The sequence below is a fragment of the Simochromis diagramma genome, unplaced genomic scaffold (genome assembly GCF_900408965.1).
Source record: "Simochromis diagramma unplaced genomic scaffold, fSimDia1.1 OVJJ01000486.1, whole genome shotgun sequence".
In the NCBI taxonomy this organism is placed as follows: Eukaryota; Metazoa; Chordata; class Actinopteri; order Cichliformes; family Cichlidae; genus Simochromis; species Simochromis diagramma.
Window position 1 is genome coordinate 571,142 of NW_024387047.1, and position 23,016 is coordinate 594,157.

At 39.4% G+C, this 23,016-nt stretch overlaps 1 long non-coding RNA gene across 3 annotated transcripts in view; it reads left to right on the forward strand.

The window, feature by feature from the left end:
- The window catches only part of LOC120741739, a 431,134-nt gene that overhangs the window by 61,309 nt on the left and 346,809 nt on the right, over nt 1-23,016 (forward strand). For all 3 annotated transcript variants that reach the window (XR_005697678.1, XR_005697679.1, XR_005697677.1), the window contains exons 3-4: nt 5,586-5,707; nt 12,131-12,237. This is a non-coding gene — a long non-coding RNA (uncharacterized LOC120741739). The remainder of the gene's footprint in view (nt 1-5,585; nt 5,708-12,130; nt 12,238-23,016) is intronic.

Genomic DNA, 23,016 nt, shown 5'->3' on the forward strand with positions numbered 1-23,016 from the left:
TTGTAGAGGTTTGAACTTGTATGATGAATAGGAGTTACTTGGTCAGGTGCTACATTTTCTACCTCTCACAAGTGTTTTTCTTTTATATGCGAATGAAAACAGAAAGGGAAGTAACAGCTCCTCCCAAAAGCAGTCTGTGCTCGCTCCAAGGTCATCTAATTATCATTCCGGCTTGTTTTTTATTTTTAAGCCAAAGGTGGCCTTTGGTAGCATTTCATGATGCTATGGCAATACTGAAATAGGTCAATCCCAGCTTCTCAGTTTAACCCAAAGACAACTACATAGTTTTAGCTCCAAATTGTTCTCCTACTGAAATAACCAAAAACTAGCTTTAAAAAACAAAACAGATGTTCTAGTAACATGCAACATGATTTTGTGGACTTCGTCAGTAATATTTCACATTATACGCTGTGCCTCTGTCCGGTTGTAATTGGTAGTCGAAAGTTTTGGTCTGCCTGACCTTTAGTGCAGACACAGTTTGATGGTTTAATGTTATCTTAGCTCTTCAGAAAACAATGCTGGGAGTACAGGAGATTCATAACAGGTGAATAACGGCCCAAACTGTAGTCGATCAAGCCTCTAATGAGTTGATGAGATCTACTTGAGTGTTACTACTGGCAGTACAGCTATTCTGTTTCAATTTGATGTCTACCCTAGAAGTGTCTTTGAATGTTTACACGAAAATATGATGGATTTCTCAACTTTTCATTTTGTCTCAGATCCCATTCAGAGAACTAAACTAAACTATAAAGTAACTGTTGATAGTTGAATAACATTTTCTGAAAATCTGTATAGATTAATGTACACTGACTCTATCGTTACATGAACAGTAGTTTTCAGGTCATGATACTTAAGCCATTGATTTGTTTAATTCGCATTAGAAACAAAGAAGGATGGAAAAAACATTTGTTCCATGTAGTAATGTGGAGGTGCATCATCCACATTGATCTGATGTAAACTTCTCAATGTCCTCAAGGTTGTCAGTAACCTGTTTAGAGTTCGGATCTACCTCCTTATATGGAATTATCGCCCGTATGACAAGCCAAAAGGAATTCTTAGATGAAAAGAACTGTAAGGCCAGAACGGTTCTGGGAAAGCTGGTTTGATATCTAACATTTTCTAGTGTCTGAAACTATGTTTGTTTAGAATTAAAAACATTGAACTGGAAGTTAAACTTTCTGTAGAAAAAACATTGGAAAAGCTCAACCAGACAAAAAAGAACTGGGGTTTATTGATTCATCCATCATCTATGTGTTTTCAGCCTCTGTTTGCGCTGTGTCAGGCAGCCTGCTCAGAGTGTATCCCATCTCTTACCCAAAGTCAGCTGTGATAGGTCAGAAAGAGAACGAGAGTTTTCTGTGCTTAACTTGGCCAAATGATATTTAAACAGCATGTGTGTGTAGCAAGCTTTTCTTTGTGGTTTCTTATGAGAAAGTGTGTGTTTGTGTTTAGACGTGTGTGTGCATTTCATTAGGTAGATGGGAATAAATAGAAACAATATAGATACTAAACCAAAACAATCAACAGAGATTTGATTGGCAGCACCCCTGGGTGTCAGACACCCTTGGGATCAGACCTAATTGTTGAAGCACCAGAAGTTGCAGAGTCATCACTTGCTATGATTAACACACGAGATAATCAAACCTAATCTCATATTATTAGATATGCATAGTATTAAATGCTGATTACATTATTGATGATTACATATTCATTGGAGCATTAGCAGAGTTCTAAAGCCAAACCCAAAGTTGGTACAATGTGATTTATAACATGCACAAAAAAATAATTGTTTTCTGTCTTTGTACTGTCAGTGCCGTAACATATTTAGTTTTAGTGGTTCTGGAATTTGATAGAGCTGAACCTCAGGATCATGCTACTTGCTAAAATCTAGCATTTGTCTAACTTAGTTAATGTATCCAACCCTACGTAAAATGACTTTAATCTTTAGGCTTATATCGCCTCTCTCTTCTTGCTTCCTGGTCAGAAACTTTCCAAGAGGGACAAAGAACCTTTCTGAGGAACTCATAAAGAAATAAATAATGTTGTAGTGGTCACTGAGTAGGACAGGTGTCATATGTCTTGATCTTTGACATGAACCTAACTATGGCCCTAACAGATTAGGGGTAAGGTTGGACTTTATCCCAATTGAACCATGGCTACAACCAGGATGAAACAGGGTTTGGAGCCAATGCAATCCTCAGAGTTTGAGGTTTGCTTCCCCGTGACAGGGTTTTTTTTTTTTTTTTTTTTTTTTACCCTACTGTCGTTTACATTTGAGGTTTCAGCCTCCTTTGATCATTGAGTTTGGTTGTGCCCCATCAGGAGATCCCATTGTCCTACTGGGAGATTTCCACACTTACGTGGAGTGGTGTTACTGGAAGGAACAGCCTGCAAGATCTGAACCTGAGTGTTGTTCTGTTATTGGAATTCTCAGTATGTCCATAAACATCATATTTGACCATAAGTGCATGTGATACTTGGATACTTTCGGTTGCCTGTTGGTTTTGTAATTGTATCATCAGATCTGTGGTCATGTGTCATGAACACTTGGTTGAAGAGAGGAGCTGAGCTGTTAAACGATCACCACCTGGTGGTGGGTTGGATTAGGTGATCAGTGAGGATGCTGAAGAGGCCCATCATGCCCAATATATAATGATACACTGGGAGCACCCAGCAGAGGTCCTGGTCCAAGATCTTCCATTGCTGGCAGAACTTTGCAGCACCGAGGATGCAAGGTGAATGGTGGTAATTCCCACCATGACAGCTATGTCATAACACCAGAAGTGAAGGAAGCCTTTGTCACTTATTCTAAGTGTAGCCAAGTGGCTTCCAAGAACTTCAAAGCAAAGCCAAGTAGCTGTAGGTTTCCACTTTGCTGGCCTCAAGATATCATCTCTTTTTCCAGATATTGTGGGTCTGTTGGCTTTGTTAGGTGGAGCATGCTGGGGCAGTTTTCAGCAGTGTGTGAAGGGGTAGGTATAAAAACGTTGTCCCTGTTCGGGGATCAGCTGCTGCCGTAAGTAAACAAATCAAAGTGTCTCGGGGTCTTGTTCACATGTCAGAGGAAAGCAGTGGAGTAGTTTTGCACACAAACCTTCTAAAAGGTGAACTTTTGGAAGGTTTGTTCCTGTTACATCTGACATAAAACTAACACAGCATTTCAACATGGTGGTGGCAGTGTGATAGTCTGGAGCTGACGTGCTGCTTCAGGGCCTGGACGACTTATTATAATTGATGTTACCATGAACTCTGCTATCTACTAGAAATTATTGAATCAGAATGTGTTCCCTGAAGGTCAGATACATTTGGGTTACGCACCAGGGCAATGACCTGAAATGCAGTAAGCAAGCCCACCGCCTTTGCTTGGGATGGCTGTAGCCGAGGTGGTAGAGCAGGTCACCAACTAATGGGAAGGTTGGTGGTATGATCCTTGTCTGCTCCGGTCTGCATGCCCAATATCCTTGGGCAAGATACTAACCCCAAGTTGCTCTGTGATGCATCCATCAGAGTATAAAAGTGTGTGAATGGTAGACAGAAGCATTTACATAGAGAATAGAAAAAAAGTGCATGTGTGAATGGGTGAATGAGGCAAGTTGTATAAAGCGCTATATATGAAGCAGTCCATTTACCATTTATGGTGAATGGCTAAAGAAAAACAAAATAACGGTTGGCACGACCTTTCAGATCATCCTTTAAAACAACTCTGCAAAGAAGAGTGGGATGAGCAATGTGAAAGACTTACTGCCAGGTATGCTTGATTGCAGTTTTTAACTGCAAAAGTTGGTACAATCAGTTATTATTTTTAGGAGCTATTACTTTTTCACACGGGAACATGTAGGTCCCCAATAAATGAAATCATCATTTAAAAACTATATATTGTCTTTTCTCAGGTCATCCTTGTTTAATGTTAAAGTTTGCTTGATTCCCTGAAACATGTGAGTGTGACAAATATGCAGGAAATTTAAACAGCAGTAATGGGGCAAATTTTCACACTTTTTCATAGCACTGCACGTAAATTTGTCTTCCTCCTGTTGCTTCAAGTTTTTCAGTAAAATAATTCAAAATAATTTGAAAATACAAACAAACATTTTTCTAGCATATGATTTTAGGCACTGAAAAAAAAATCAAAATCTCTTGCTCTCTGTTCTCTCGGTGACAGCGAGCTGCGAGTAGAGTTGGGCGCCCTTAGTATTTTCATCTCGCACATCATGCTTTTAATTATGGGACATATTGAGCAGCGTGTCCAATGCACAATGGCTCTGCTGGAATATTCATGTCCAAAGTTAGAGGAAAGTGGAAAGGGGAGGGAAGTGAGATGTAATTGTAATTAGTGAAGGACCTGGTGCTGCCAATTCTCAAAGGAGCATCTGAGTCACCTGCTTCATGTGTGCGCCTGTGCATCTGTCCTCCTGGCTTACCATACTGGGACACACCGGGGAGTGTGAGGAGCTCTCTTGGCTTAACTAGGAGGTGTACCTGTCTGTCTGCTTGCTCCAGGGCTGAAGTGGCTAGTTAGCATATGCGCCGCCATGCATGCGTGTTTACCCTATATGTGTGTGCACATGCGTGTGTGCGTGCACACGCACGTACACAGGCCTCATCTCAAGTCTCACCGGAGACTTGTTGTCTAAGATTAATGAAGGTCACCAGAATCCTCCAAAGTATTCCGATAATTAAGGCTTTGTTTATCAAAAACAAGTTATATTAAGAGCAAAAAGATTCATGGTAATTATTCATAATCTTAACAATTCAAGTGTAGCCACCTCATTTGTGCCTTTAATTCTTCTTGTTAATGTTTTGCATAAATCTGCATAATTACTTGAGATGCCTGTTGTATTTTTGACAGCTACTCAGTTCGTGTGCACTAAAGGGTATCGAATGTGCTGCGTGCTGCATACTTAAAAAGTGCTTGTATGACTGGAGCGCCAAAGCATTTTTGAGCCATGAAGCCCCAGCAATACTGGGGCAGTAATGCAGGCGGCGGATAGGATGTTTTCTATCAAACGGGGTAAATGAATTCTTCTGCTTACGGTAGTTCAAATGAAGGCTTTTATGAGCAGGGTGTCCCTGGATTCATGCCGCAACATGGGACATCAGCGGATAAATCCTCAGTCTAAACAGAGAGGCCACAGACAGGTGCTGTTGTGAGTTTGCTTTTATTTTCAAGATCAAGCCCCTTCTATAATCTTGACATAATTTAGTGTGTGTGTGTGTGTGTGTGTGTGTGTGTGTGTGTGTGTGTGTGTGCACAGCCTGAGCCCGTGTGTATATGGCTTGGCATGTCTGAGGCGAGCCCCGTATAATCGCTGCATAACTCTGATGCAATAATCACATGTAAATGACCACGGCATGGAAATGTGCTCTCTTGGTTTACATAATCTTGTAATGACCCCTTGTAACACACTGTCTGTGATATTGGCCCTAATAGAATGTTCTTGCTCTGTGTTTTTTTTTTTAACCCAACTTATTTTTTGTAGCTCCAGCCTGGAATTACACAGAGCGCAAGCCCGGCCTATTAGCACCATGACATGAGTGATTTAATTTACCCTCTCTCTTTCTCTCTCTCTGTCTCTCCTCCTATTTAGCATGCAACAGGCGTGGGCAGTAATGCCTGTGTGATTGGGCTGTGCTGGGTGATGATTTTAATAAACACACACCCGCAGAGGTGGCCACAGGTCAACCGTGTTTGGATTCATCAGGTGCACAGGTAGGAATAGAGTTGTGAATGATTCAAGAGCATCCCAGTCACCAGGTTCGCTTTAACAAGCGGTCAGCGAAGAAAACACTCACTTGTGTTTGTGTTTTTGTGCACAAAATTAGCATATTTGCATGTTAATTGTAGGCTAAAGCATCTGTGCATACATTGTGTGTGCACTGTCCACTGTGTTACACATGTCTGCATGCCCACCTTTCCGTGCAGCTCTCGTTCTCCTGCTCAGAGAAACATGTGGCTCTGATGTTAATTGAAATTTGTCTAATGAAGTAAAAGTTAGGAAAGAAAGAGAGAGAGAGACTTTGGAGGAGAGATAGGGAGACAAAGAGAGGGCAAGGAAGAGAAGTTAAAAAAAAAACAAAGCTTCAACTTTCTTTAATTATGTTTACCCAACAGGCTTTGCTTCCTCATTTAAATAGCATAAACATCTGGCCGTGGTGCGCCACTAGCATGGCGGCAGTAGTCAAGCAAATCTTGTGGAAAATAATGAAATTAGATCCCTGGTGCTGTGACAGTGGAAGGGCAGAAGACATCCGCTCCATGTTAATAAAATTGCCATGAATGAGTGAATACAATTAGGAAATTGTCAGTGGCGGCAGTGAACTTTTGTAACTCACCAATGTTTGCATCATTCGATTAAGGCAGCAATTTGGACTTGTTTATTTGCGGCTGTTGTGGCTTTTATTAATTGTGACCTGGCAATGATTGGCCTGCGATTAAACCAGTCACATATGATGTGGCTGAGGGTAAGGGATGGATTGGTGGGCACGCTGATGGAGGACTGATTTTCTCTTTTTTTGTTTATCTGATGTAGCTTGTGTGTGTGTGTGTGTGTGTTTGTGCGCCCGCGTGCCAGCCTTTTAGTTGAAGCTATAAGCATGTCTGCCTTTAATTGTCTCTTTATATAATACAGAACAGGTTTGATTGGATATGTCTGGGCAGCCAAAGCCAATTTAACTTTAATCTTAAAATCTCTAATTTAGTCTAATTTAGCCTTTTTCCTCTACCATTCTGAAATGTGACAGGTACAGCTCTTGTTTCAACGTGTTCTTTGGTGCTGGTGCCAAGTTGCACCTGTCCAAGTAAGTTTGAGGGCAGTCTTATTATAAATTTTGCTCTTTGTCAAAACCTCTCAGGGTTATTTTTTTTCTTTTTTATCCTGAAATGTTAGCACTGAAATGTTTTATCCTGAAATGTTAGCACTGGAAAGAACGGTATTATGGATATTGGCCTATATTTTCATATTTTAAGCCGGACCAAGTAGAGTTAATAGAGCCTTAACCTAGCCAAAAAGAAGCATAGAGCAGTGAGCAAACCTCCCAAACAGGACATAAACCCTCTTTTTTGTTGGAAGTCAGAATTTGCTACATCAGTTATGTGTAAAATAGTGTGTATTTAAGGAACAGATGCTGATTTAGTTGGTGCTAATTTCCATACACAGACTGGCACGTCAACCCTTGATAAGGAATTGAATCGATAAGTGATATTGATAATGGAATCAATTTTCCCTAAATTCTCATCCCATTTCATGCTGGAGCTCTGCAGAGCTGTAGGGCCACTTTAACAACTGTGTGCAGTGAGTGAGAACTGGTTCATGTGCAGCTACCTACACTACACTTCTACCCTACACTGAGGTTCACTGAGGCTGCCAAACGGGGCAAGACCTGCAATAGCTATTGGAGATAAGGACCATGTCACTAGGCTCTTTTCACTGGGTCACATGCCTCAGTATATGGATCTGCTGTGTTCTGAAAAATATCAGGTTGGAGTTTTAACAAGCTCCTGCATATGACAGTAGATTGGGTTAAACTGCAATATGCTGACAAAGTACAAGCTTTTTGCAGGCACACACGACAGTGTGCATGTTCTTGCTGCATGTCTGCGGCTCACCAGACAGCTATAGTTCAGCGCTCCTAATGAACCAAGCATCAGGAGAATTGGATGATAACACTACCGCCCTGAATGTGGCTTTGCCAAAATGAAAAATAGATGGCAAAGTTTAATGTATTAATTACTGCCTAAGCAAATAATAGATTTTGACTTTTAAATGTAATTCTTGAATTACAAATATATGTAATTCAAGTCATTATTGTTTGCCTATCAATTACTATTATCAACTTAGAAGGTTTAAAGAAATGGCTTGACATTAATAAATTGTAATGGAGTTATTGCATAAAGTTTGCAACAGGCAAATAAAACAAAGTCAGTTATTTGAAGTAGTGTGTATGAACATTGATTTTCGTCTGTGATGACCATACATTATACTACAAAGCTCATACAATGATGCTAAAACAAACATGTCTAAAACTATAGCAAAATTACATATTACCAATAATGTCTTCAAATCTAAAACCTTTACACATAATGTATTGTTACCAAATATCTGCATGCATATCTACCGTGTGGAGGTTTGAAGAAACACATACAAACCACACCAAATCAGGAAAGGAATATAAACAGAGTTCAGAGTTTTATGAACCAACCAGTGAACTATGCATTAAACTACACCCTAAAAATTTTATCATGTCGTTGATCGTATTGCATCTTGCAACATGCAGAGGACAAACTAACCACCCAAACCATATTCACAGGTTGTTTGAAATGACAATTACAGTCTGAACACAGAGGACAGACCAATGTTGAAAAAAGGTCTGTATCTGTGGGAGAAGGGTAAACAGGTGGTTTACTTTTGATGACAAATTACAAATATTTTTATGACACTTTCAATTGTATAATTTGTTTTTTTGTCTTAATATATTTATTCTTTGTGATGGTGAAGTTTCAGCCTATAGATTAAAAATGTATATTTATTTCCTCATTATTAATATGCCACATAAATGGCATAAAACGTATTACAGTTTGCTAGAAAAACATATTTTTTAAACCTACATTCTGACTGTTTCAATATCACTTTACTTTTACAGCGTTACCTGCAATTGTTTTAATAAGTGTTCCAAAAATTGTTAGTATTACAATGGCAATAAAACTAAATGAAGCAAGAGAAAGTCCTACAGCACAACACACTTCACACAAAATGATTTGAGTAATGGCAATCATTGTTTTCCAGTAGAGCTTTACTGTATGTTTAGCAATTTCACTGTGCAGCTTATTTGTTGTATTTTATTGACTCAAAGTACTAGTATATAGTATTTGGCCTCTTTATTAATTTGTTTAAGAAAGTGTGGGTGTTGTGTGGGCACATTTGTGTGTGCCCCTTGACCTGCTACCACCAAAAATACAATATTTTTGTAGGAAACACTGCATTTGGCTAAAAAAAAATAAAAACCTCTTTCCTCTGGGACGTTTGATGGTTTCTGTCTGAACTGTTGTTTAGACAAATTGAGGATGTGCCCCATGACAATTTACTATTAGATATATTTCTGCAGCCCTAAATTTGAATAATATAGTCCGTTAGGATAATTGGTCCTTTCTGGATAAAAGAGAAGAAAGGCCGACGAGTCTCACACCAGTTGCTCTGCACTGGACACAGATAGGATTAGATTCAAGATGTGTTCCACATTTTGTCTAAGGTTGGTAGAAATAAGACGCAAACACATATACACAACTTTAGGTAGGAAACAAAAGTCCACCATCATAATCCAAAATGTTTCTAACAGAAGCCTAAAACACACAGGGATGGCAAACAGAAAAGAGAAACAGACACTGACAGTGAGTGAAGGGGAGTCTGAGGCTTTATATACACTAGAGGTAATTAAATACAATGGACACGCCAGGGTCGAAAATACACAGCTGAAACTAATTAAGAAAATGACAAAGGAAGTAAAATTAGACACAAGACAGAAAAGACCAGCTGTTACCAAAATAAAACAGGAAGTAAGCCACAGCTACACAGGGGAGCAAGATTAACTTCACACACACTGAAGGAAAAGAAAAACACACTTTCACGCGACTAATGGACGGACAGAACGAGGACAGAGGGAGCAGAGGGACCCTCTGACTGAAAACAAACTCTTAAATCATACCATGAACTCACAAAAAACTTCAAAAACGTGAGCCCAAGACCCAGGGACCATGACACAGACTCTGAAATAGATCAATATTCTTGTTAAAGTGGACACTTCAAGATGGAAAATTCTACTATCCACAAGCTTTATGTATGTACTTTATATAGTATATCTGTAGACGCTGCGGTGCTTTGGAATAAATCCCTTCAAATGCTCTTAGTCTTTATCATCTTCACTCCACAGGTCTGCCGTTCACCATTCTGAGTTCCCTTTTGCAAATTTGAAGTGGCGTGTCCCTACTCTCCTTGCTCTCTGCTTTCTGGAGAGAAGACTGTGTTTACTTTACAGCTTCACGCAGGCAAGGGAAAGGATTACATTTGTGGAAATGAGTTGTCATTTCAGGAGGTAATAATGGATTTGGGCCTGAGAGCTCAACAAACACAACACGGGGAGAGTGGGGAGGATGAAACATGGGAGCCGAGGTAGAGAATGCGTATGTACATTGTGGATTTGTGTGCGTAGGAAAGATGCCCCATACACACACACACACACACACACACACACGCACACACACACACGCACACACACACACACACACACACACACACACACACACACACTCACAAACACATGTGCACATACTATTTGGCTGGACATCTGTACAAATGACAGAGTACTGGTGGATTCTGCTGAGGTGCCTAGCTGGTTGGGCGGGGGGGCGGACTCCCACCACAAGATTCCTCCAATCTTCAAAGCTCCAGTCCAGTTAGAAGTAATGGTTTCCATCCAAGTTGCCAGATTGGGTTGGTCCTGTCAGCACCGTTGTATTTAGTGACAACCATGTTTTATCTTTTGTCTTGGCTGGCCACGGACTGGCTTCGTAATATTTTATGCTGACTTGAAATGTCTCTTTTGTCTTTGGCTGGAGTTTTGGAAGTTCCATCCTTGCCTGCCAAAGGAAACAGACCTTCTTCATTTTACCCTCCTGTCTGTAACTGTGACCTCTGGACTGCACAGCTGTACGCCAGTCACATTAAGCCCATGAGCTTCACATAGGCCATCTTATTTCATCCTAAAACACAACAGGCAGCCAGGCATAATATGTGTGTCAACGGCAATATCTTCTGATCTGCTGGTGGGAGGCCAAAAACTAAATTGGATCCATAAGTTACTCTTCAGATAGTCTGAGAAAGTAGATCTTCACAGGTTTATAATAAGTGAGCCACTGGATCTAATTTGGGGTGGTTATATAATATCAGACTGAGGTCTTATTATGTCTAATTAGTAAGGGTATTCAAATAAACCCACTGATAATGGTATCAAATTTCCTACACTTATTAGTGTAGTATTATGGTTTCTATCTACAGATAGCTGTGGTCTTTTGTGCTACAATAGTAATTATAGATACTTGAATGTTGCGCAAAGACCAGTGTTGGCGTTGTTAGTCAAAAAAAGTAGTGCATTACACTTTACCTTTACGTTTAAGTAATGCAGTACATAACTTAATTCTCCAAAAGCGTAGCGTTTTAGAATCAACTTTTGGAGATTTACTTATCTGGATGGTTGAGCATGCATCAATACGTTACTTAATTATTCGCCAGTGAAAGTCATTTGTTTCGGTACTCGTTGTATTACTTTATTATTACTCAGTAAACTGTCCTGAAACGCACTGTTTTGTAATTACTGGTTAACAATAAAAGTCCCACACTTCAATACTAATGAGGACACACATATGATCTGTCTGTTAGTATTTATGTATGAACCCAGAGGCCAAATTAAAAAGAAAAAATGAAAACCAGCACAAAGAGACTTCAAAGCAATCACCATAATGACGCTACAATAGAAACAGAAAGTCATCACTGCTTTTGTTAGCCACTGAAGTTGAGGCTCTGGTTGCTGGGTTGGGGTCTGCATGTATTCAACTTCATGTTCGCTCTGGACTTTTAGCTAGCTTTGTGTTAACATGCTGTATGTGTAGATGATTGCAAAGAATCAGCACTGTGTTAGCAGCATAATGCGCTAGTTTCTGTCCTCAGTCATCGCGCTCTTGTCTTTTTGTGTAATAAAAAAATAAGCAATGCCAAATCTCCACTCCATCATATTCCTCCTCCTCTACACACACTGAATTGTGCAAGTGTGCAGGAAGAAAAAAAGTATGCTGCATGCAGATAACTGAAGAGACTTTGATAATGCAAGAAACAACATAACTGTAACTGTGGTGTAAGGACTATAGTACAATAATGCTTTCCATTACTTTGTTACTGACAAAGACATAATAGCTGTCTTTATTTAGTTATTTATGCTGTGTGGGAACTTTGTAATGTGTGTTTTTATAATATGAAATAATGATACAATTATAATATCATCTACATTTTATACTCTTCACTTTATACAATTATTTCTTCACAAGCGCAAATCTGGCTGAACAATAAAGTTATTATTTATCCTACAGGTGTTGCTGGAATTCTGAGCTTCCCGGGAAAGATTGTTGCCCGGGGATAAGGCTTTGCTGACTGGCTTCTAGAGAACGTAGTTTGTGGTCCTCCAGGTACACACAAAGTATGTAGGCAAGTACGTTAATTCCATTTGTACGACAGGTGCTGACAAGCATGAATACATACCTAATCCTTTAAACTTTCTTTAAAACCCCCAGAGTGTACTCGAGACGGAGTCCAGCTTAGACTGCTGTATTACAATTTAACATATAGGTATTTTTTCTTTTTTATGTGATCATTTTAAACAAGTTAGATGACATTTGAAAAGAAAATCCCCAAAAACTACTCTGGGTCATGCCATTAGGGTTCCCTGTTTTTTTGTTTTTAATAGGCTTTGCATGCACTTTATATTTGATGATGGAACCATATGCCTGAGCTATTGCATATATATATATATATATATATATATGTGTGTGTGTGTGTGTGTGTGTGTGTGTGTGTGTGTGCAATGACAATTCCAGGGTATGTAGAGGTGAGGGGCAAAAGGATTTTGTTAAATAAGCTCCACATACTAGTGAAGGCATTTTGTCATATGCAGCTATAAAGCTGTGGAATCACAGGTCTTTTTCCTATTAATGATACATATGGTTAGAAAAGCCAGGGGACTTATAGTTACTGCACATTTCATAGAAAATATCATTAGCCTGAGTCTCTTATATGGTAATTTTCTAGAGGTGAGATGATGAGGTAGTGGTATACATTTGTGTATGTGAATGAGGCTGTGTGCTTGTGGAGTGTGTGTAAGCATTTGCATCTGTGTGGAGAATGAATTTGTGTACAAGTACCTACTTCTACCATTTTTGTGTGTTTGCGTGCTTGTACGAATACAAGTGTATCTGCATGTGTGTGTGTGTGTGTGTGTGTGCGCATGTGTGTCGTAAGACAGATGGGTAATGGCCCCTGTGCTGAAAGCGGGGCCCTGCGTAACGTGCAGCCCTGATTGCAGACCTGATTACCTGCCATATGCTAGCTGAAGGGTTGAGGGCCGGACCAAATGAGAACAGTATGCAAACGTTAAAGCAGCGTTTTTATAGCGCAGTCATTATACCCCTGCTCTGGCAAATGAAAACGAGCGTGGCGGGGAGGGAAAATAATGAAGTCGTAAAAAAATGGACGGGTCATGGTGCGTGGTCGCTGAGGCAGCCACCACCTCCCAACTGTAATCCCATTGGCTAGAGGGGAAGAGTCCCCTACTAAGATGATGTTAAAGCATTGGTTAGATCACAGGGTGGCCCTGTTTGATTGAAAAGCTTCCAGGGAAGATGGCAGTTAAAGATCACCTTAGTTTTGGGAATGAAAGCAAAATATGTGTGTGTGTGTGTGTGTGTGTGTGTGTTTCTGCCTGTGTTTGATGTGATTATGTTCCTATTAGCCTTTGCATTCTCCATTATGCATGCAGTGTACGGTTCTAAACTGACCTTGTAAGATGATCATTGACTCTCCTTGGAAAACACTTGTTATCCCAGGATTAACACACACACCAATTACTACCTGCTTGCCACATGAGCTCAGGAAGGAAAAATCCTATCTGTGTTTCTCATAATGGAGAAACCCCAGCACTCTCTATACTCAAACTGATAAAACATCACACATACAATCAAAGATGTTTTACTCATACTGGGGTGCCCATGTTTGTTATACCGGTCAAATGCCTAAATGTTCTGTTTACAGCAGTTGATTGTTTTCCTTAAAAATGTGATGCATCATTTACATTTAGTTCTTTGTTCTTTGTATTTTCAAATAAAGTAATGCTGTATTGTGTTTGATACTCCTTCTTCACATTTTATATGATTTTGTGTACAAGACTGACACAACTTCTTGTTTTGAAAAGTAAAACCAAGATAGAAATGACTTAAACCTGCAGTCGCACTAATTACCAGCAGGGGGTGACTGCTCTTGTTGCAAAAGGAGATTCAGTTATAGAGCTCTTTGAGAAAATGACACTTGGCCTTCTTAATCTGTAACTTCAGTAAACACTGCTTTGGTGTGTTTATGATTTCAATTACTAGTTTCCCATTTTATTCAATTCAGTATGTTGTTAATTTTGTAACTAATGGTGCTTGTTAGAGTCAAAAAGGAAAATAAAGCAGGTTGTTCTTTAGGACAGGCCTACCTTGCGACTAACATATGAGTGTGCCATGTCCCTCATTCTTCATGTATGGTTGTTAAAACATAAAGAAGTCAGTGACAACAACACTCAGGTTTGGATCTCACAAATCAGTGGATGGCCACCTAATTTTTTAATGTATCATCTATGCATCAGACGAATCCATAATCACTGGATTGTGGAATTATTTTGTAGGGTTTTTACATTACAATATAAAGTGCCTTGAGGCTACTGTTGTGATTTGGCACAATATAAATAAAATTTGATTGAATTTTGGAAGCCAGAAATTAAGAGAATGATCAGAGTCAGAGCACACCTATAAAAAGATATTTAAAACTTTGTTTTTACTCTTAAATCCTTATAAAACCAATTTCTTAACATATGATAGATTAAAAATGAGGATAAACTATATGAAGCTATAAATATGCCAGTAGGTCTGTTTCCTCAGATTGTGCAGATCCATGTAAGATGTTTCTTCTTGCTCTTCATCATTGTGCTAAGTTAGCCTAACCACATTAGAACCTCGAGACTCTTTCCCTGTAAAAATCATTTCTTTTGCTTTTTTCAACAATAGAAATCACAAGAATCTTCATCTGTTCTGTTTTCTGTACTAATCTGGTTATTAATAGATATTTGCTTTCAATCTATCATTAAGACATTCTGTGGTATCTATCTAGCTATATATATTTGTCAGTTGCATGCCCTGTTTGAGGAAGAAAACAAATTCCCATTTAATGAGTTGAGACTTGCACCTTACTTCCAACCTGTTACCAATATGTCTAAGGAATGACTCTTGTTACCAAGGGCTCCGCATCACTTTTCCCGTTTTCATCCATTTGAGAAAAGGAGAACTTGTGCATAATCCTGAAGCCCATTGTGGCCTACTTAGTGGGAAAGGGAACATGCCTTTCTGACTGGTCGTGCCTTTGTATGTGGGTCAGCTTCATTCAAATTCTCTTTCATTCTGGCTCTGCTTCCGACACTGTGGCCCATCATTAGCTGTAATATAGGTCACCCCAGGCTTTGTGAGGCTCCAGCCCCATTTACATTCTTGATTCTGCCGTAGCAGTCGTGGAGTGACTGTAGGTAAGGAGGTGGGAAGCTAAGGGAGGAAGGTGGCATCAGAATTAAAGGGGAAGCTTTTATCACTTTTGATGAAAGGATGGGGTCAGCCTCAATACATGCTTAAAAGGATCAGGGTGTTTCCCCAGTGGTGGGAAGATGAAACTCTTAAAGATATACAGTAGGTACCTTGGCTTTTCTTCAGGGTGGAAGAAAACGAAATACCAGATGAGGAATTCACTTAAAGCTGCATTGGGACTTGCTGTTCTGTGATGTGTTGAGGGAGATAGCTATACAAGACAGACATCATTAGATTCAGTTATATTCAATGAAATACAAAACAACTAAGAATGAAGACCTGTAGTTGTGCCTCTGTTTGCAATTCATAAAGTTTTGTAAAGGCAATGGCCACTCGACTTTTTCATTCAGTTCAGCTCAGTAGCCTTTAGTTGAGTTTTTAATGGCACAATCTGTATGTGTACTTGCCCCACACGCCCCCACATGTAAACACAAACGTATTCAACAGTATTCGGAGAAAACTAAGCCGAGGGCTTTGTCAATGACCTACGAATGAATGAAGTTATTCTGGTGTTGGTTTTTTCCTTCATGCTACGACTCAACAATATGAATGACACGGTTGAAGTGCTGGCTATTATGTGTAAGACTGATTTGTCACGTTACGATGTGGAATGTGGGAATCAAAGTCAAGATGAAAAAAACAAAAACACATTTCTTTGTTAAGTTGAGGGTATAATGTGGTTTACATATTAATTAATAATGAGTTTAACTTTATTTGTACTTTGTATTATAAACCTGTGAAGTACTTGTGTTGCCTCAACTTATCTGAACTTTAGTTTTTCAGTTTTTCTCAAACTTTGATCATTTCTCTACCTTTACAACAAGGTGGCGGCCTTGTGTAGACTTAATGAACTTTTTAATAATCATTGAGTCATTAGTGACCTTTTTACACTTAGGGTTATGTAAAAAGGTCATATATATGGTATATATAGACTTTTATAACAGAAGAACTGTTGGACGACAGGGGTTAAAAACTAGTTTATTTAACCTCTTTACAACCACCAGGTTAATTGTTACAGGGTCAGGTATTAGGGTTTAGTTTTACCAGGATGCTAAAAAAAAGCAACTCTAGGAGCTAAAAAAAAGTCTGAAAAATGACATTTTGTTATTTCAGAATATGCTTTCCTTTTGGATGTTCCAAATAGTTGACAATTTTATCTAAAGCAGACATTAATCAAAACCAGGAGGTTAGTAGATGTTTAGGTTAGCATTACATATATATACCAGCTTGTTTTTAAGTTGTATCTTCAGCCCTAAAGGTCATAGCACAAAAAATGCATCAAGGTTGTAACTTGAAATCACAGCTCCAAAGGCCTCTCCACCACAGCAGCAGATCCAGCCTCTGTGTTTAGTATGCAAAGGAAATAGAGCCTATTGACAGTTTTTTTCCCCTCCTTGGCAAATTACATGTTTCCACCTTAATTGTTATTGGAGATGTTATCACTAAGCGGATGCAGCCCTTGCTTCTGAACCTGCTAAAGCCTGACAGTAGTGTGAAGGAGGAATAGGAGGGGAGTTATGCAAAATACTGCCTATGTATAATTAATGCCCCAACCCCCTCCTTCCCCCTTTCTCCCCCTACATATATTATCACACACTATCCTCTTTAGGATGGACAGCTGGCGCCAGGGTGTCTTTTTGACCTCTAAGGGCTGCAGTGTTAAACTGAGATACTGAAGGTGAAGTGAGAATGGGAATTGGTAAAGGGCAGACACTGTATAGGGAAGAAAAGTACGCTCACAGATGCACAGAAATACAGGAGTTCTAATAAAACAGGGAGATATTTTGCAATTTAAGAAAATAAATTTTAAGGAAACAGAAAAATCAGTTGTTGTTTGGCAATTGCGCTGATTTTTTTCCCCCATTTGGTGGCCAGTTGCAAGTAGCTGCGTTGCCCAACTGGTCATCCAGGTGTTGAGTGTCCAAACCCTCAACCTCTAGGCAACCACTTTTAATTGCAAGGCAGCTGCACAGGTCACCAGTCATGAGCCATGTTGGACTGACTACAATTACTTTCAGACTGATTGGAAAAGGTTTGGAAATAATTTCTGTCTAATTTATAGACACAACCAGATTGCCAACATGCTTTTTTTCAGTCTGAGTACAACTTATCTGCAATGCTACTCATTGCAATGGGAGACATGTCTCAGCTGGCTGGATTCTGGTAATATTCCTGTATCAAAGCTCTTATATAGTTGGATCTCTGGATTTAGTTTTATAATCTACGAGGTCCTGGCTGGCTTCTGAATATAAGCAGTTAATGTGCATATCTGTGTATGTATGTAACAGTTTTGCTATTTTTGCTAATTTATCACATGCAGTTGTCATATTGTCACAAACTGATTGCATGCAATTGCTAACTTTAAGTTCTTTTGATTTTCAATACAGACATTTGCAATACTCTCCATCAACTATTTTGCACAGTGTGAGTATAATATCAAGATTATCAAGTTGTCATAACTCTTCTTCCTTTTAAGCCAAATTTCTTTTAACTGGCTGTTCCTTGTAATCAGAAACCAGAGCTGCTCACGTATGTGATGAACATTTCAGAATAATAAAAGCTAGTTTTAGAGATTTTTGCATAATCTATCAGCATTTTCTGAAAATTAATCTATTCAGTGAAACGTTTCAGCACTAAAGATTCACCAACTGTGTTGCACAGTGCTGTTTAATACCATTAACTATGTAGTATGAGTAAAAAGGATGACGCATTTGTTGAACTTCATCAAATTTGGTAAAGGAGCAGCCGACTATATTTTTTGGACGATGTTACTGCCTCATTGTTTAAGGGCTCTTATTTATTTCATTACCTTCAAAATGTTCTTCAGTTTTAAATAAAGAATTTTCACACTAACAGATTAAAAAGGAGAACTTATACGACTTATATGTATGTCCTTTATTTACACAGCTGTTCATCCAGAAATCTGTTATTGGTAACGAAAAAAAAAGAAGTTTTGGATCCTTGTGTTGTCTCTGTGCACCTATTGTACCCAAACAGCTTAACCCTCCCCACCACACCCAACTGCTAACTTGAACATTGCACTTTGCAAGTAAGCTTCTGAACAGCATCACTGCGGTGAATTCCACTCCTCAGTTTCCTTGCGTGGACATTTGCTGGTACAGAAGAACTCGAATGCAGAGCACACACTCGCAAGCACTCGGCTGACTTTTGCATGCCCTCGTCAGTTTACTTACTGTACTCCCTATCTCTCCATTAATTGATCTAAACAGCCTCAGATTATCTCGGCTCCTATGCAAAGAAGCCAGAGTCACTGCCAGCTCTTTCAAGATAGCAGGAGGCGAGACAGACAGAACTTTGGAAGAATCTCCTCCTGTGCCTTAATTCCTGACGGGAATCACGTTAACCCCCTTCCCAACCCCAACCCCAAACACTCCCCATTCTTATCTCCAACCTGAGCCTCTTTTGATGTCCCAACTCTAATCAACTCGTCCAAGGCGACGGATGTGCGGCTGACATGGGACAATCATCAGAATCTAAATCGTTACATCTCCCCTGACATTACTGTGGCATTTTTGTCATGGCAGAGGTAAGGAGAGCGAGGATCAGTTCACGGGGACCATAATTCTTTCCGTCAGGTGGTGGTGAAGGGGGCTGGTGGTGCGGGTGGCATATTCATATTAGTGTGGAATTAGACCCTTTTTTGATGTGCAGGAAATCCAGTGTTGGTGAGAAGAGCAGCGGAGTCCACACATGTCCTTATCAGGGACGGCTGAGGCCCTATTCATACAGCCTGCTATCAGCATAATTCTTTTTGACATTTCAGATAAGCATCTTAACAGAAAGCTCGCAACTACACAGATGGGAGAAGTTGTCAAATAATGAAGGAATCCTACATGTTTACTACTAAAATATCAGCCTTTTAAATAGGTGTCTGGATTTGACTGCTATCGGGCAATCTGTGAACCCTCGTCCTACCGCTTCCTCTATCTCTGCAAGGAACACGGGTTAGGAGTGTGCGCCCGTATCACACCGTAGCGAAACATGCCATAACACCACACACTAATCCCAGCCTCTTCTAATCTGCTGAAATCTCTCGGAGAATTATCTGAGGACGCCGGTTCATTTGCAAATATGTTTAGGAAACAGAGGAAAACACTGCTGTGACCGTCCTGTTTCAAAATGTCTACTGTAACCTCTGTCGGTTGGACTGATTAGGCGTCGACTGCTCGTTGTGTTTGTGTTTACCTAACACAAACAAATTATCCTTGGGTTTATGGATCAGCCTGTAATCACTGGTCAGCAAGGACAAAGGCTTCATGCTTCTTTTTATTTCCAGAGCAAGTTACTAAACTGACGTTTATGGTATGCAGACTTTGAAAAATGATATGCAATTCACTGGTTCTTTACAGCTGCATGTGAGATATTTACAATATTGAAAATCTATGAAGTTAAGCTGAAGGGGAGCAAAAAAGACTGCACTGTTTTTGTGCAGATCCCTCCTTTTGATCCTCGGATACAGGGCATATTTAATGTGCAATTAACAAAATAAATGGTTATTTCTAGATTTCATATAGGAACCTTTTTTTAATTTTTGAAAGGCATACATTTACACATTTCATTGCAAAGGAAATTATTAGATCAAGATAAATTAAAACTTTGAACAAATTGAATGAAACTTACAGTAAGAATCATGGATTATGTGGAACAAGACTTTGAATGTGAATACGTGGGATGAATACTGAAATATATTAATAATGATAAATATATTGATGTCTGTGAATAAAGTAAAGTAAAACTGATTCATGGCTTCTGACAAGCAAAGAAATAGCATCAGCTTCAACATTCCAATGTATGTTTTACTTGGAAAACTAAAATTTTCCTAATGTTAATACTGGTAATACTTCTAATTACATGAACATTTTGAAATGTGTAATACTAATACTAATACTCAGATCTTGCGGGGCGATCGTGGCTCAAGAGTTGGCAGTTCGTCTTGTAATTGGAAGGTTGCTGGTTCGAGCCCCGCCTCGGACAGTCTCAGTCGTTGTGTCTTTGGGCAAGACACTTCACCTACCTCCTACTGGTGATGGCCAGAGGGGCCGATGGCGCGATATGGCAGCCTTGCTTCTGTCAGTCTGCACCAGGGCAGCTGTGACTACAACTGTAGCTGCCTCCACTAGTGTGTGAATGTGAGTCTGAATGAATAGTGGAATTGTAAAGTGCTATATAAATGCAATCCATTATTGACTGGTAGGTTATCAAATACATCTTACTGTAACAGAGAAGTCCAGGGTGCAGGCTCAAACTAAAAGTTGAATTTAGTTTTCTTTTGCCAAAGTTTTTTTTTTAAATTTGAAACAAGTTTTTGATACATTTCTAAAACAAATGTGTTTTCTTGTTTTTGTCACAGGTGCTCTAATGAATTTGGTAAAGCACCTAGAGCACAGTCTCAGTCTCTACTCCCATGTCTCCATGTTACTGAGATTGGAACTCTGTGTTTTATGCAGGAACGATCAGATGTCTGCGTGACAGAAATCTTCACATCTAAAACTTATGCGCAGCCGATTTAATGCATTCATCAAACCCCTTCCCTGAAAAACCATGGCTATATGCTTGTCTTCTTGTTTTTGCATGCACTGAAGGGAGTAAAGGAACGTGTTTGCATGCAACTGAATCTGAAATTGCCGTCTCCATGTACAATCGTGTAATTGCTGCAAACACTGAGCACTTACTGTTGTAGCTGCTTATGTTTGACTGTAACATTGCACTTGAATTAAACTTTGTCAGTTCACTTTAACTTTATAAAATGAAGTGACATAGTTCACCCCCCCGGTGAACAGGAAGTGATGTGTTTCACATGTGTGTTTAAATATCATAGTCATAGGAAAAAAACCCAAACAAGAGGCCTGATTAGCATTCTCTGTAGAGCACAAACGGGACTGAAGAAACAAACAATGTAACAGCAATGTAAAGTGTATTTATTCTGCTCAGCCACGGACTAAAGGAAACAGAAGAGTGACAGAAGGAGAATGTCACTAATAGAAGCAAAATAATCAACAGCAGCGCTTGAAGAAAGCCATCACACATGCATGTTCATATGTTAGAGGGCTGTGGCCAGTCAGCCACATAATAGAACAATCACCCTGTCACTCATCCTCTGCTATTCTTGCTACTAAAAAAAAGAAATAAAAAAAATCTTGTGCTTTATCCTCTTTTGTCCTTTTTTTCCCTTTTCCTGTCATTTTCTTCTCTCTGTTCTGTCTCGCTCTTTTCCTCATTCCTCTCTCAGATCTGTCCTTGGTCACTGTCACCCATTATTCATTCATCATGATGCATTGTAAGTCTTTGGCAACCAACTATTTTAATGCATCTTCCTTGTTCCCGGCCACATTTGTGTCTTGTGAACACCTGGATGAAAAGAATTGGCGTCAATACGTCAGGATAAATGACATGCTTGCGATGAAACGCATCAACCTCGATGCCTCTGAGAAACGATTTCGACACATGTGAACAGGTTTTGGGGCTGACAGGGTACAGGACCACGTCAAGCTTCAGTTCACGCCCTAACCAAAGACCAGAGTAAACTGAAGAGGTGTAAGCAGAGAAGCAGTATGCAACAAGTATCCATACGATTAAAATGTTGGCTCCATTTAATATCCTAACATTAACGATTCAAGTTCATTTAACCAAATGCAGTCGTTTGACCAAACTCGTGAAGTTACTTTGAACTCATTAATCAACAAGAAGTGCAGCAACTGATATGTTTAAAACTGTAGGGGAAGTAAAGTTTGCACATGAAAGGATTCATTACAAAAGACGTATTCACCTCAAATGGATCAGTCAAAGAAAAACTACAGCAAACATACAAGTCCAACCAATTAGTTCCTTCTCACAATTTGTATTTTGAAACTGCAAGAAATGTAGTTACATTTGTTACCACTGCAGTGAAACAGTGGTAACTACTAAAGCTACATGTTCTCATTGTTACCAGTGAACGACTATGGAATTAAAGCACTTCCAACTTTTGCTTCTGTTTACTGGTACCAGTGCTGTTGAGGAGTACTTGGTGAGGGCTAGTTCTTTTAGGTTCAGCAGCTAACAAGATGGTGTATCGGTCAGGATACAGGAAAGAGGACAAGAGGCTTCTACTGTGCTGGATTGTCACCGCCCGCTGTTTTATTGCCACCTAGATGCTCAGTGTTGACAGCAGTTTCCAGTCATGAACCTAACACCGTGAAGGATGGCAACCATGAACACAGCTTACGTGTAGAGGTAAAACAGAACTAACACGGAAAGACCATCTCCCCTTCTGGAGTAGCAGCGTGGTACCCCAAACTTCTGCCTATGCCTATTTCCTGCAACTCCACCCCACACAGTATTGCAGAACATAGACATAAAATCTCAAAGCCTTTTATACAAGTGCTATAGCGTGAACCAGCACGCAGGTTTGTCAAAGATTTTTGTGGCGTTTTTTTTTTTTTAAACATTTTTAGTTTAATTGTTGAGTGAAAACATTGTGGTGAAAAGTATTTTCCCTTTAACTCTTGTCATGGAAAAATCATGTTTTTTATGAGTTTTATTTAAAAAAAAAAAAAAAACGTCTGGGAAACATAAAAACACCCCGACTGATGTTA